Below are 15,735 nucleotides of genomic sequence, written 5' to 3' on the forward strand. Positions count from 1 at the left end.
AAATATACAAATACTGTAATTGTATTTTTCTATAACTTACAGAAGGAGCTCTCATAATATCAGAGCAGTTCTTCCCCTCTATCTCACCCACCTTCTTCCTCAGAGTTAAGTCTATAGTTGGGAGCTCACAAAATGCGAAGGCTTAGGGAGGAGCACACATGGCATCTTATTCTTGTTCTTATCTTTCCAGTGTGGCATCTACTGAGGTGATTCTTGTCTAATTGGTCTGGGTTGTGGATTTGTAGAGGTCCCTTCCCTGTGGAGCCTCGGCAGGTCAGATGACTCCCAGTATTAAGTTCATGTCATTCTTGGATGGAGCAGATGTATTATGATCTTCCCTTGGGAGTACAGGAATCCTTATACCACTCCAGCACGATCCTAGTTGTCCTGACTTTTGAAATGAACCCAGACTCATCTGCCTAGACACGATGTACAACTATTTCTTCTCTGGAGAGGGGCCCCAGTCCTCACATCTTTTAGATATTCAAACCCATCTTTAGTCTGTCATTACCCTACCCTGGGCTTAATCTGGCTTTGACCCAGGATGGCTGAAGGAAGGGGTTCTAAGTGTCTTTCTTGCTTACTCAATTCTATCAAAATCTTACTGCTCACTCTTTAACTCTTCTCTTTTCTCTCTGGTGGGAAAGTGGTCAGAGTAGCATCTTCTAACTTTCATGTGTCCTCCCAAATTTCTTCTCCATTTCTTGAGTTCTTTCCTTTTATTCCCGCATGTTAAACTTCTGAAATTCAAAACTCTAAAAACTGACTACATTTTTCCCCTCTTCTCTCTAATTTGCCAAACCTTTGGTGAGACATGAAGCAAAAGAGACAGGCTGTTTAAAGGAAGGATTAAGGCAAATAAGAAAATACAGTGAAGGATATACAATTGATAAATCAAAAACATTAATGCAAATTATGAGTTAAATATTACTAAATATTGCAAAAAATTACAGGAAAGTGTATATACCACAACTCTGTCATGAAAACAGTGAATTTTTTCTTTCTTTCTATTTTTCACCAAAAAAAGGTCATGTTAAATTTATAGATGGAAATCTGCAACTTACTCTATTTCCTTTAAACAGAATGTTATGGAAATTCTTCAAGTGTAATTCATACAAGTCAGTCCCCAATTTAAAAGCAGCTGCCTAAAATGCTGTATCTGTGGCTGAAATCAAACCAGTAGACAGTGGTATTCTTGTGCCAATTATGTACAATCCATGTCCACTCTGATTAATGCATTCTATTTAGTCAGCACCAGGGCTGCACTGTTGTTTATTTTTGTTATTGTTTACTATTTTTACTATCACCCCAGCGTGTACCTTCTTAACCATATGGATACTCAAGTGGTTTCTAATTTGTTGCTCTTTAACCCTGCACTGAACATCTTTGTATATGTAACTCATAACTTAATAATATTACTTCTTAGGTACAAATCCAATTTTTGGTTTAGAGAAATTCTTTCACAGGTAAATAAGAAGATCAGAATAATGATGGTCTTCCTCAGTATTGTCTGTAATCACAAACCACTGAAAACTATCTAGAGATCTAATCGTAGGTAAATAGACTGAATAAACTGAAGGAATTATATAGCAGATAAAATGAGTGAATGAGGTCTCTCTACATTTATCAGTATGAGTTGATCCTGAAAACATAATGTCAAGGAAAAAAGCAAATTGAATTTTGTTACATAACATACAGGTGACTAAAAATAAAATTATACTATATGGTTTTTCATGCTATAAATAACTATTAAGATTATTGAAATAAGTACTTCCAACACATTCAATTTGTGATACGGGGTGTTGGGCCTTAGAGGGAAGTGAGAAGAAATTCAACTTCATCTGAAATAATTTATCATAAAAAGATGCAAAGAAATATCACAAAATAGCAACATTAGTCCAAATATAGGCATATTTTATCTTATATGTATCTTACCTAAATGTATATATTTTAATTTAAAAATCCTCATATACCATAAATTTTCTTTTGAGTACCACTTGGTTGCATTTAGTATAATTTGCTGATACCTTTCATATAGCTGTTTTGTGATTTCATTTTTAACTTAAGATTCATTGGAAAAATTAATGTATACAGTTTTCTAGTGATTAGATAACCTTTCATTATGCTCTCCTTATTTTGCTTTGTTTCCACACAATGTGGCTTTAGTGGTACCTAGTTTTAGCAAGTCAATGAAATTTTATTTGACCCAAACATATGCAAAACTTCTATAAATACCATGAGGGCATTAGTAAACAAGGTGAGATCTCTACTTGCTGTCTTTAGTGTTGTGTGAGTATGTTCTTCTGTGTATTTAAGTGCGTTCCTATATGTTTGTTTGTGTTCATGACTATTTCTGAGGGTTTTAGATTAAAGCTTCATAGGATTTTGTTATTTCGGTTTTGCTTTGTATTTCTGTCAGATTTTGCTCTGTCAATATTGACCCCATGTAATTCAGTGCATATAGGTTTATAATGTGAAAGGTACTGAGTATATCTTTTGTTTGGTTGGTTTGTTTTGTTTTTTTGTATTGTTGTTGTTGAGAGGTGGTTTTGCTATGTTGCCCAGGGTTTGAACTCCTGGGCTCAATGGATCCTCCCTCTCAACTTCTTGAGTAGCTGGGACTACAGACACACACTACTGTGCCTGGCAGATTCTTTTGTAATCAATATAAATGATTCCTTTTATTTTCTAATACAGTTTCCTCTTAGGTTTTGTGCCATATGACTCTCATGTTTCTATCCTTAATTTTTTGTTGGCATTTGTCTGTTATGTTATGTTCCCTGTTTTTCTTTTCAACATATTTTATGTTTTGTCATACTATTTTTTAAACATCTAGAGAAGTTATTCCTCTCACATTTTATTCATGAATTTCCTAATGAGCTTCATGAAACCTCGCATCAATTAGTATTTTTTTAGTACTAAATCTAAACTAGTAGCATTTTATTTGTGGCACTAAGAAACAAGCACTGGAGGGAGGGAGACAGTGGAGGAGGTAAATCAGCAAAAGTGCCCAGTTTGACCCTAGATTTTAAGAGTCATATCTCCTAGAAACGGAGAAAGAACAAGTAAAGGCCAATAGTATGGAATTTATAATTTTTGTGATATTCAAAGAAAGATGATATTGCTCACTGAAATTGTTGGAGCAGACTTCACAGATCTTTTTAAAATAGTTACTGAATGAAAGGAAGACCATTTTTGATTTGCACAGGGGGAATAACATAAACAAAAAATGATTCACTCATTCATTCATTTCAAGAAACATTAAGTAACTACTTCTTCCAAGAATTGAGCTAGGTTTAGGGAATACAACAATGTACAAAAATGGCTCCAAAATATGAAGCTTAGAATCTGTCCTCAGATTATATCACCCAAGTAGATGTAAAACTAAGTTCTGGGTCTAAGAAGTGAAGTGTTGCTTCACCAATAGTGGGGAAAATCTGGCTAGGAAGGCTGGGAGAGGGTTTCCCAAAGTATAAATATTAAACTGAGGGAAAAAGAAAGAGTGGGTAGTGACCATGAAAGAGAAGTAGGAGGGAGTTTATTAGATACAAAAAACAATGTGTGCAAAGACCCAATGGCAGGGGGATCTTGGATTGTTCTACCTCTCTCTGAAGCTCGAATGAAAAGAGAAATGGGTTTTGTGGTATGAGAAGTCATGAGAGGTCCACAGATGGCAGTTGAGGTGGGCATTTTAGATCTGGTTAAATATTTTGATCTCTGAATTAAAAATGACAAAAAAAAAAACTACTGATTTTTTTTTTAAAGCAAGGATTTCAGAGTGGAATAGGGGTGATTGGGTTTTTGGTTTGATCAATATTTGCATGGAAATGATCTTCCTGGCTTTCCCTCCATGGAGAATAAAGTCAACAAATCAAGAGAGGCCATAGAGGACAAGAACTACAGCAGAAGTGCAAGTTAGAGCTTATAGTAGTTCTGTCTAGAATGGTAACCATTGAAACAAAAAGAGCCATTTGTAATTGAACGATGTTTAGGAGGTAAAATCAGTAGGGCTTTAAGCTAGATTGTATGGGGGATGAGGTACTCCAGGGTTTCTGGCCTCATCAACAGGATGGGGAAGGTATGGAACACGAGGTGATCGTGAGGTTTGTTCTGAACATGACCAGAGTTATTGACAATGGAGTGTACATGCAGGAATGGCAATGATAACAACTTAGAAACAGCTGAAAATGCCTAATGGAGAGTTATGCAATAAAGATGAAAATGAAAAGCGTTAGGAGAACACAGAAAAAAACAGGAGAATTGAAATTCAGGCTGTGATGTTAGAATCACACACAACTAGGTTGAAATCCCCATGATTCTATTTACTCAGTGATTTTTTTTTAAAGTACATAATTACCTTTCAGAGTCTTGGTTTTCTCATTTTAAGGATGTGAAATTGTATCTACTCATAGGGTTTTTATGAGGGTTAAATGAAATAATATGGATGAAGTGTCTAGTTCAATAAGTGCTTAATAACATTTTTATTTTAAAAGTCAGAGGAGAGAGAAGCAAAGTCCCATTTTCAATTTGAGCTGCAACCTTATATATTGCTCATATAATAGTCTCCATTTCTGATATATGAGAAAATAAAGAAGGAGAACGGATGATATATCTCTAGTTAAATACTTTTATTAGCTATATCTGTTCTCTAAGTACTAGTCTGGCAGGTAGGCAGACATTTTCCTACTTGCAACAGTAACTTATACATTTTGAGACAGATTTAAAAGGTATTTACCTACTTTATGAAAGTTGTCAAAATTACCTCCACATAAAACACAAGTGAATTGCTTATTTATCCTAACAATCTGGTTACACCAAAATATATGGAGCTCAGAAGGCATGAAATCTTCAGGCTGAGACCAATGAGTGCCAAGGAAACAGCCAGCAACCCGACCACTCTGTGTCAAAGGACTCAAGAAAATCAGCACTTGCTCAAAGTAGGAGACGAAGGCCTGAACATAAACAGCCATTTTGAATCTTGACTTCTAGAAAATCAGGCGCTGTGACAGCACCGGATCTGCTCTAAGCTCTCTGGTTCACATGGTTGCCTCTACTTCCTGTTTGATGCCTTACAACTGATCCTTTGCATTCACTTATATTATCCGCCTGGACCCTGCATTCATCTGCATGTGTAATCCAGACATTTCTTTTGCTAACACTCATAGTTAACAACCCAGGCTCTGAGGCAAGATAGCCCAGGTTCAAATCCTGGTTCTGATACTTACTATCTAACAATAACAAGTTACCTAACCTCTCTAAACTTAAGATTTTTCATTTGCATAACAGGAATATTAGTAATACTTAATTTACAAGTTGTTATGAGGATTAAAAACATATATAAAGCCCATAGAAGAGAACATAGCAACAAATTAGTGCTCATGGCTAGGTACTGAGGAAGTAAATAGGTACTAGGTGTTCTTCTGAAGGTTTCAATACACACAAATGGATATCTTAGGGATCCAACTGTTCTTAGGAAGCCACTCCAAGTAAACATCACTTCCTCCCTTGAGCTTTCCTTAACCAGGCTTTATCAATGCTCAGCCACATATTAGCACATCCAGACTTCAGCATTTCCAATTCATGTTTTTTCTTTGGAGGACAGATCAAATCTAGGTTCTGTAAAAGCCTAGAAAGGGCCCATTTTGGAAGACTCTAGAAAAGGGACCAGCATTTTGATGCAATTTCAGTATCTCTGAGATGGTAGTACTGATAGCAACAGGAGCAGATACATTCTAGGCAGAAAAGGGCGCGTCCCTGGAGAAACTCCACCCTCAAGCCAAAAAGCCTGAAATCGTGGCTCAAAGTGAGAACTGTTTTCCCGCTTGGATGTTGCTTTTTCCTAAACCACCAATGGCCCCGCCCTGCCTCATCATGTGTCTATAAAAATTCCAGACTCTGCTGGTAGATGGAACTATGGCTGGGCGTCGCAGAGAAGAGACAGCTTGATGATGTAACTATGGAGAAGAATTCGGCTGGAGAGGGCCAAACTTCAGGGGGCTAGTACCTTTCTGATCAGTCCCTTTCTCAGCTCCCCTTCCTGCTGAGAGCCATTTTAATTGGCAATAAAATGCTCTGCATTTACCATCATTCAATTCACTTATGCTACCTCATTTTTTTTTTTTTTTTTGGACACCAGGCAAGAGCTCGGGAGCCACAAATGCAGACACAAAAGGCTGCCACACTGGCCCTTTGCCCTCGCTGCTGGAGAGCAGCTACCTCACGTGAAAAGGCAAAGGGTTCACTGAACTGTTAACACTTAAGCTGTCCGCGGACAGCAGAGCTAAACGAGCACCATAATACGCCCTCTGGGGCTTCAGGAGTCGTGGGTACTCCTGCCTAGATACTGCTGCAGGCCTGCACGGAGTTCACTCCAGCTGGCACTAAAGCATCCCTCTGGTTCCTGTACCCGCTCACCTATGTGCTCCCTCCCATGAAGGGTGGAAGGCAATGGCTCCGAGTGAGTGGAGTTTGATCCTGCAGGCACCCAAGCAGCCAGCCTTTTCCAGCACTCATTCGCTCCAGTTCCCGCACTCATTCGCTCATGTGCTCTCTTCAACGAAGGAGTTGAGATCGGTGGGCGGAGTAAATGAGGAACCCCTGGGGCAAGTCCCACAAAGCGGTCAGGGAAATATTCTACTTCAGTACTTCTCAGCTACCTTCTTATTTTATTCATCCCATTAAAGGATTTTACTCTTCTACTTGTGTTCCTTGAATTTAAATTTTATCCCTTGTTTCTTAGGCCTGAGAAGTTATAATATGAAGAAGTTCACTGGAATTATAAAAATACATTTTTAAAGAACTGAATGAGAAAAAAATGCAAGCATCACCTAAAACAAAGAAAAGAAACAGAAAATCCTTCTTCCTTACCCAACCCTTCCTTCCTATCCCCAATGTAAACGCTTACTCACTTTCGGGTTATATTTTTCCGCACTCAAAAAAATCAGGTTTACTCAAATATACATGTATATACATTATAAGTTATAAATGGAACCATACTACACACCTCTTTCTACAGAACTTTACATGCAAAAATACATACCTATCAATCCTTTAATGTCTGCACAGTATTATGTTGTATGGAATATTATCCATGAATGATTTATATAACTAATCCTCTATTGTTACAATTTTACAAAGAATGTTGGTGTGAGTACACTTATGTGTGCCTGCACATACACACACATACATACATTCATAGGTCTTGACATACTTTTCATTCAAGACATGTTGAAAACCTGAACTAAGTAGCAGTGGAGAGGAGATATGGAAGGTATATAAAATTGAACACATGGGGGACCAAGAAAGTCTAGGACAATTCCCAGGTTTCTTTCTTTCTTGGACAAATGTAATGTGTAATGTAACGTAATGTGAATGCATTGTAGGATCACATTCACTGAACTAAGGAATGCTGGAGTAGAAACTGGTTTTCATAGGAGAAATAATGACTTCAGTTTTTTATAGGTTGTTTCAGTTGTCCAAGGAGCATCCAAGAAGAGCTTTCTAGTAAGTAATTAGATATAACTGCCTGAAATTCAAAGAACAGGTCTCAGCTGCCAAGTTTATTCCGCAGCAGGCTATGAAAATGGACAGTCTCAGAGTTTACGAGCCAGGTCTAGAAATTACTTAAAGTAGGATCTGGATGACTTAGCAAAGAAGCGAAAGTAAAGACTATAAGACAATTCTTTATATATACACATAATTTCAACTTTCATTTTAGATTCAAGTTACCTGAGTATATTTTGCGATGCTGAGGTTTGGGGTACAATTGATCTTGTCACCCAAGTACTGAGCATAGTACTGAATGGTTAGGGTTTCAGGACTTGCCCTTCTCCATCCTTCCCTACTAGACTCCTCTAATAGTGTCTATTGTTGCCAGCTTTATGGTCATGATTATCCATTGTTTAGCTCCTGCTTAAAAGTGAGAACATGCGGTATTTTTAATTATGTTTCTGCATTAACTTGCCTAGGATAATGGTCGCCAGCTGCATTCATGTTGCTGCAAAAGATGCGATTTCATTCTTACTTATGGATGCATAGTATTCCATGGTGTATATGTACTACATTTTCTTCATCCAATCCACTGTTGATGGGCACCTACTTTGGTTCTACTTCTTTGTTATTGTGAATAGTCCTGTGATGAACATAGGAATGCATGTGTCTTTTCGGTAGAATAATTTATTTTATTTTGGCTATATACCCAGTAATAGGATTGCTAGGTTGAATGGTAGTCCTGTTGTAAGTTCTTTGGGAAATCTCCAAACTGCTTTCCACAGTGGCTGAACTAATTTACATTACCTCCCACAGTGTAAAACTATTCTCTTTTCTCTGCAGCCTTGCCAGCATCTGCTGTTGTTTGACTTTTTAATAATAGCAATTCTGACTGGTGTGAGACGGTAACTCACTGTGGTTTTGATTTGCATTGCTCTGAAGATTAGTGATGTTGAGCATTTTTTAATGTTTGTTGGCTGCTCATATGTCTTCTTTTGATAAATGTCTGTTTATATATTTTGCCAATTTTTAATGGGGTTATATATCTTTTATTGTTCAATTGTTTAAGTTCCTTATGGATTCCAGATATTTGGCCTCTATGGAATGCACAGTTTGCAAATATTTTCTCCCATTCTGTGGGCTGTCTGTTTAGTCTGTTGATAGTTTCTTTCGGTGTGCAGAAGCTCTTTAGGTTAATTAGATTCCTCTTGTCAATTTTTGTTTTTGTAGCAACTGCTTTGGAGGACTTAGTCATAAATTCCTTCCCAAGGCCAACATCCAGAATTGTGTTTCCTAGGTCTTTTTTCTGGGATTCTTACAGTTTGATGTCTTACATTTAAATCTTTAATCCATCTTGAGTTAATTTTTGAATATGGTGAAAGGTAGTGGTCTAGTTTCATTCTTCTGCATATGGCTAGCCAGCTATTCCAGCACCATTTATTGAATAGGGTGTCATTTTTCCACTTATTAATTTTGATGGCTGTAGATCAGATGGCTGTAGCTGTGCGACTTTGTATCGGGGTTCTCTATTCTGTGCCATTTATCTATACAACTATTTTTGTGCCAGTACCATGCTATTTTGGTTATTATAGCCTTATAGTATCGTTTGAGGTCAGGTATGTAATGCCTCCAGCTTTGTTCTTTTTGCTTAGGATTGCTTTGCTTATTCTGGGTCTTTTTTGGTTTCATATAAATTTTAGAATAGTTTTTCTCTGGTTCTATGAAAAACAATGTTGGTTGCTTAATAGGAACAGCTTGAATCTGTAGATTTCTTGGGGCAGTATGAACATCTTAACAGTATTGATTATTGCAATCCATGGGCATGGAATGTTTTTCCATTTGTTTGTGTCACCTATGATTTCTAAGACTATCATTCTATTTTGATTTAAATGATAATACTAGATAGAAGGAACCTACTTTTGTATTGAAATGCTGTATAATAATAATTTATTTCACTGCTGTAAAATATTTTATTTCACTTAACACTAAATTCATATGATACTCATATTCTTTTTTTTTTTTTTTTTTTGAGATGGAGTCTCACTCTGTTGCCTAGGCTGGAGTGCAGTGGCACAATCTCAGCTCACTGCAACCACCACCTCACGGATTCAAGCGATTCTCCCACCTCAGCCTCCCAAGTAGCTGGGACTACAGGCACCCTCCACCAGGACCGGCTAATTTTTGTATTTTTAGTAGAGACGGGATATTCTTTTATTTTTAAATTAAGAAAAGATACTTTTAATCCTGCAATTTGTGATTTGGTCAGAAAATCACATATAAATTTCAGGAAAATGAGCATATTCTTATGCCATATGTTTTGTTGTTTGGGCCACAGCATCAGTTGGAAGGAAGCTCTCTAAGCAGACAAAAAGAGCATCAAGTGCTGAAAGTGTAAACACTAAGTTATAAAACTCTCATGAAAACTTGTTAACCAAAACCAAACCAATGTCAGTTACAGAAGCTGTACAAGCGATGCTGGCTGTTTAGGAGGTTGTCCTTCAGATGCTTGCCAATGCACATTTGATTTTAACCTATATGAAAGAGAATCCACATTTTTTAGTCAAGAAGCCAGGGCTTCCAAAACCAGCCTTGAAGGTAAATGAATCCTCCACTCAGTCCCAGGAATCCCCCATCTAGCTGCTTCATGAGCCTGCCAATCAAAAGTCAGTCACCTGTGTCTGCACCTACCTGCTGCCTGGGGCTGAACTCTAATTGCAGTGAGAAAGGAAAGCAGCAGTCATTCTGACACTGCCTGGGGACACTATTTCCCATTTCTTTCACAGTAAATTTATAGTATCGAAAGTGAAATTTCCTCCCAAGTTCAGTTTTAGTTCAGAACAAAAACATACAGTACACTTGAATTACTGTAAAACGCTAGTTTTGGTGGAGCACTTCGGAGCGCATTATCTGGATGTGATATTTAACTCTCACTTTCTCTTTCTATACTGCATACACTTGGGCAAATTTCTCTTGCTAAAATGGAGCAGAAAGAATTTAGCGCAATTTAGTAGTCTCCAGCAGCCTCATGCACTTGCGGGAGAGCAGTATTATTTGATAATGATAATGGTGATGAAGGCACTCATACTTTGGGAATTTCATACCAAGTTTGAGAAGAGAAAAATTCTGTACATTTACAAATTATAATAGACTTAAGCTAAGGTTTTTGTGACAATAAATGATGTTATATATGGGTTGGAAGAGGTTACTAAAGACAGGCTAAAGCTAATTCCAGTATTGGGTGAGAAAATAATCTTATTTACTAGATTAAAATGTATAAAGGAACACACAATTTACTAATGAATGCTGATAAATTTAGGTCAAAATATATTTTTGGAGGTTATAAATTAGATTATTTTTATAGTTTCAATTAAATTATTGGTATATTAATACTTATTTAATTATAATACTTTTTGATGGAGGCTGAAAATATACAGCAATTGGGAAGAAAGCACATCATGCCTCCCTGGGGTGTTTGATAACTATCAAAGTATGACAATGAATTGTGTACAGAACATGCTTTATTTGTATTTACGGTTGAACTTCATAGAAAATCTTCTCTGTGAGACATTAGGTAGGTCCTAACTAAAATATTGTATCATGATTACTTTCATCCCTCTTTTGAAACATGCTATGGAAAACTGAAGGTCCTATGAAAATAAAGAACATACTTGCACAAGTTTCCAAGTAAAAGCCCATCAAAGTTTCTTTTGGTCAATTGCAACTGGCTACTATTACATAAGAGAGACATTTTAATGGCCTGATAAGTGTGCTACCATATTACAAGGTCAGCTTCACTCCATTATAAAATGCTTTGGAAGACCGAACTGATATGTGTTCATAGGAATATAATAGACATCGGTAGTCAAATTCTATCCAGAGAACTTTCTGGGCACAATTTAAAGTGCGGACCAAAAAAAAAAATCAAACCTAGGGGTATAGGACTCAATGATCTGTGGGAATCAGAACTCATCATCCAATACATCATCTAAAGAACAATTAAAGATTTTACTGAAGCAATCAGTGACAAAATCAGCATCTGAGTTCATGATTTCTCTGAGTCTCCTAATGTTAAATTTGATCATGGATCATTTCGCTTCAGTCTTTTTTTTTATTCAAACTGAAAAATATTTATAACAAAAACTAAGTGGTTGAGTAAGATGGGGAGGAAAAAGAAACATGAGTGAAAATAAAAAGTGAACGCAGCAACGTATAATATGCTGGAAGAAACTTAATTTGCAGTTTTGCCGTTTAAATGCATTATGAGTTATGAGAATAAAAGAGGAAGACTTTAGTAGAAACTGATGGTAGAATAGGCTTCACATTACTAATCTGACAAGTCAGATTGGTTACATGAACTCTCCAACAATTATTACCTGAAAGATTCATTCTAAACCCTGAATGATGAAGCCTTGTTAAGTAAAATGCCTCTGTAGCAGTCAACTCTATCCAAGAAAGCTGAAGCCATACTCTGGGTTTTTCAACCAGAAAGATTTACTATAGAAAACTGTTTTCCAGATTATATGGTTTGAATATGTCCCCTCCAAAATTCTGGCATTGAAACTTGGTCAGTGTGGTGTTATTAAAAGGTATGGCCTTTAAGAGGTGATTAGGTCATAAGGGCTTCTCCCTTCATGAATGGAATTATGACCCCTATATAAAAGCGGATGCAAGTAACATTTATCCCACTTACCCTTCCACCTTCTGTCATGTGAGGACACAGTGTTTCTCCCCTCTGGAGGATATAGCAACAAGGCACCTTTTGAAAGCATAGAGTAGCCCTTACAAGACAACTGAATCTGCTGCCACCTTGATCTTGGACTTCCAGCCTCCAGAACTGTGAGAAAATAAATTTCTCTTCTTTATAAATTACCCAGTCTTAGGTATTTTTGTTATAGCAACACAAAACAGACTCAGACAATAGATAATGCAATTGTTGAGAAACAAGTAGAGGTGAGTAGTGCAAATACAGATTGGCAACAGCAAGAAGCCATTACCATCTCTAGGGCAGGAGAGACAATGGAAGGGAACGCTTTCCACTGTGTGGGAGCCAGAGCCATGGTGGAAACATCTTGGTCAGAAGTGGGATCAGAGGGTGCATGGCTTCTTTGAGGGACTGGAGTTATGAAAGAAAAGCACTTGCAGAGACAACACGGGATGCAGAAGGAAATGGTGAGAAGTAAGCAGACCTCCCCCTCCTCCTGTCCTCAAACTGTTGGTCCCCGCCTTCTGGTATTCGGTTTGGGCTTCCATAACAGAATACCATAGACTGGGTAACTTAAAAAGCACAGAAATATTTTCTTACAGTTCTAGGGGCTAGAAGTCCAAGATCAAGTTTCTGGCCAATTCAGTTTTTGGTGAGGGCTCTCTTCCTGGCTTGTAGACAGCCACCTTCTCCATATGTCTTCACATGGCCTTTCCTTGGTACATGCACAGGAGAGAGAGAGACAGAGAGACAGAAAGACACACAAAGAGATAAAGAGAGACAGGGAGAGAAACAGGGAGAGAGAGATAGAGACAGAAAGAAAGTGCACACACGCGCTCTCTGGTGTCTCTTATAAGGATATTAATCCTATTGGATCACGGCCCCACTCTTATGACCTCATTTAACCTTAATTACTTCCTAGGAGGTCCCATCTCCAAATACAGTTACATTTAGGGTTAGGGCTTCAACATATGAGTTTAAGGGGACACAGACATTCATTCCATAGCACTGCCTTTGACTGAACCTACTGTGATGCCTTTGGCTGAGTCCCTGAGATAGCAAGAGGTCCTGAAAAGTGTCCTGAGATGCAGAAAAGGGGGAGAGGTAGAATAGGTTAACTTGCACATTCTCTCATGGTATTCTTTTAATCTGATTTTTAATGGAACCGGGAGAAAAAAAAAAAACAAAAAACAGAAGAATTGAGTGAACTTAATACGACTTAGTGAAATATGTGTTTCTTAATTACCATCATGGCAACTCAATATATGCCGGCAGATTTGATAGTTGTGATCTAATGCTAGGCTACAGAAAATGTCTAATTTATCACCAGAAATATCTCCCTCTATATCAGAAGATTTATCATAACTGGAGCATTATATAAATTTTGTTCCTAGACAACAAAGATTTGTCTGCTTGAGGAAAAAAAATAAACTGTTAGAGGAATGGAAAGAAAATACAATTCTATTCTAATAAACTAGGAAACACATAAAAATAGGTTGGCTTTAAGGCTTCCTTATTAATCCTCCATTCCACCCACTCACATTGTGGGCAGTGTTGATAAATATAGAAAAGCAACATGCTTCACTACATGCAACCAAAAAATAAAGACAGTATATTATTATTGTTTGAACAAAGGATAAGTATTTTATCCATATCAGTACCCTAAATCTGAGACATCATATGCAATCCAAACACAGATGCACAAACCTCATTTACAGTTAAAATTCTGGCTTTGCAAATATTCGTAAGGGAAATGGTAATTGCTCTGTAGGTCAATTGAGACTTTTTAGATTTAACTCAATGGATACTTTCAGGTAACAAAAGAGGAAATGCATGCGGGTAGTTAAAATCACCAAAAATCAATCCATATGAAAAATACAATGGCCCTTTAAGTGGGGTGTCCTAGAACACAGTGCCTTGCCATTTAAAATTTGATCACAATGAATGATCCAAGACCTCATAATATATATCAAGAGCCTTTAAAAGTCCATTTTTAAAAATCAATTTATTTCATTTTTGAGAATCCAAGGAAATAAAAAAATCAGGAAAAGTTTTACATAAGGCTGTTAGGTCATAATTTATAATATTACAAATTAGAAACAATCCAAGTTTTTGAGAGTAAGAGAATGCTTGAATAAGCTGTGAAACAGAGCTAGAATTAGCTATTATATAACCAATAAAACTATAATTATGAAGAGAATTTATTATATGGTAAGGCACACGCATAGGGTACTACCAGAGTAATACTACAGGAAAGACAGGAGAAAGATGTAGCAAATGTTAATAGGCTGTAAATGTTATAAATAATCGTGGTTATCTTTCAGTTTTAGGATTATAAGTGTATTTTTCCCCTTTATTTCTTCGTAGTGCATATTTTCCACATTGATCATCAGAAAAAAAAACAAGCCATATGACATAATCAGTGCTCCCATCTGACATCTTGCATCTTGTTGTTTGGTGTCTCTCAGTCCTGCCTTGGTCTAGCAGTTTTGGAGGCCAGAGCTATGAGAGCTTAGCTATGGATTTGGCCAGCTGCCCACTGCTCCCCAGTGCTATCCTAGCCTCTTCACCTACATTTACAATTACTATAATATTTGTTGAGAACCTGTTATGTGCCAAGCATCAGTTTAGGTGCAATAATAAACTTAGAGATGTATGCCATTTTACCTTTACGCTTGCAATTAGGTTTATATTTATTAGGGCGACAAGACTTATTTATTGAAATAAGACAAGATATATTTATTGAAATAAAAATCAGGAAACAAAAGAGCGCTTAATCTGAAGCCAAGATATTCTATAGGCCAGTGGCTTTTAAACCTTTCGATGTAAAGAATATATTTTAAACCTTTCAATGTAAAGAATATGTGTGTCTCTGTATATCTGGAAATAATGTCTCACAGAATATCTGTCATCACTATGTTTAATAAACTCTGATATTTTCCATTTATCTCTGTATTCCTATTCTGCATTATTACATTTAAAATACACTATTAGGATGACAATATTTTTTGTCAGCAGCAGCTTACCTAATGAGTGTTGATGCTTTGGGTCTGATAAAAGAAGAAAAAATAAAAGATAAAAGAAGAAAAACTACGCTAATCACAATCCACTAGATTGATTCCATGACCTATTACTGGGTTCGAATCGAGAGTTTGAAAAATACACCTATAGGCAAAAAATTCTGAAAAATGCTTTAAAAAATCAGTGTAGTTCCTGTAAATCACCGGGAAAATCTGAGTTTGAAAGTAGTATTCAAAATAGTGATGGTATCCATGTGGGAAAGATAAACCAACAGAATTAATCTGATAGATTCACCTGAAGTTCAGAGCTGCTGCTTGAGAAACATCCAAATAAGTAGAAGTATACTTCAGTAGTTAAGAGTGTAGTCTTTAGAGTTAGACTGACGTGGGTTCAAGCCCAAGCCTTCCTAGATTACTTAATTTCTCTCTATATTTCCCCAGTGTAAAATAAAGATGGCTAGTTCTACCTTTTAAGAAAATTTATAGAATTAACTCAGCCAAAATAAGTTGTGCCTGATATGTAGG

At 36.8% G+C, this 15,735-nt stretch overlaps 1 non-coding gene across 1 annotated transcript; it reads left to right on the forward strand.

Annotated features, from left to right (window-relative positions):
* Positions 1 to 15,177: 15,177 nt before the first annotated feature.
* On the forward strand, positions 15,178 to 15,247 carry LOC116809896 (small nucleolar RNA SNORD56). Its single transcript, XR_004370060.1, has one exon. It is a non-coding gene; the product is annotated as a small nucleolar RNA SNORD56 (small nucleolar RNA).
* Positions 15,248 to 15,735: the final 488 nt, after the last annotated feature.

Source organism: Hylobates moloch, unplaced genomic scaffold (genome assembly GCF_009828535.3).
Source record: "Hylobates moloch isolate HMO894 unplaced genomic scaffold, HMol_V3 SCAFFOLD_1, whole genome shotgun sequence".
In the NCBI taxonomy this organism is placed as follows: Eukaryota; Metazoa; Chordata; class Mammalia; order Primates; family Hylobatidae; genus Hylobates; species Hylobates moloch.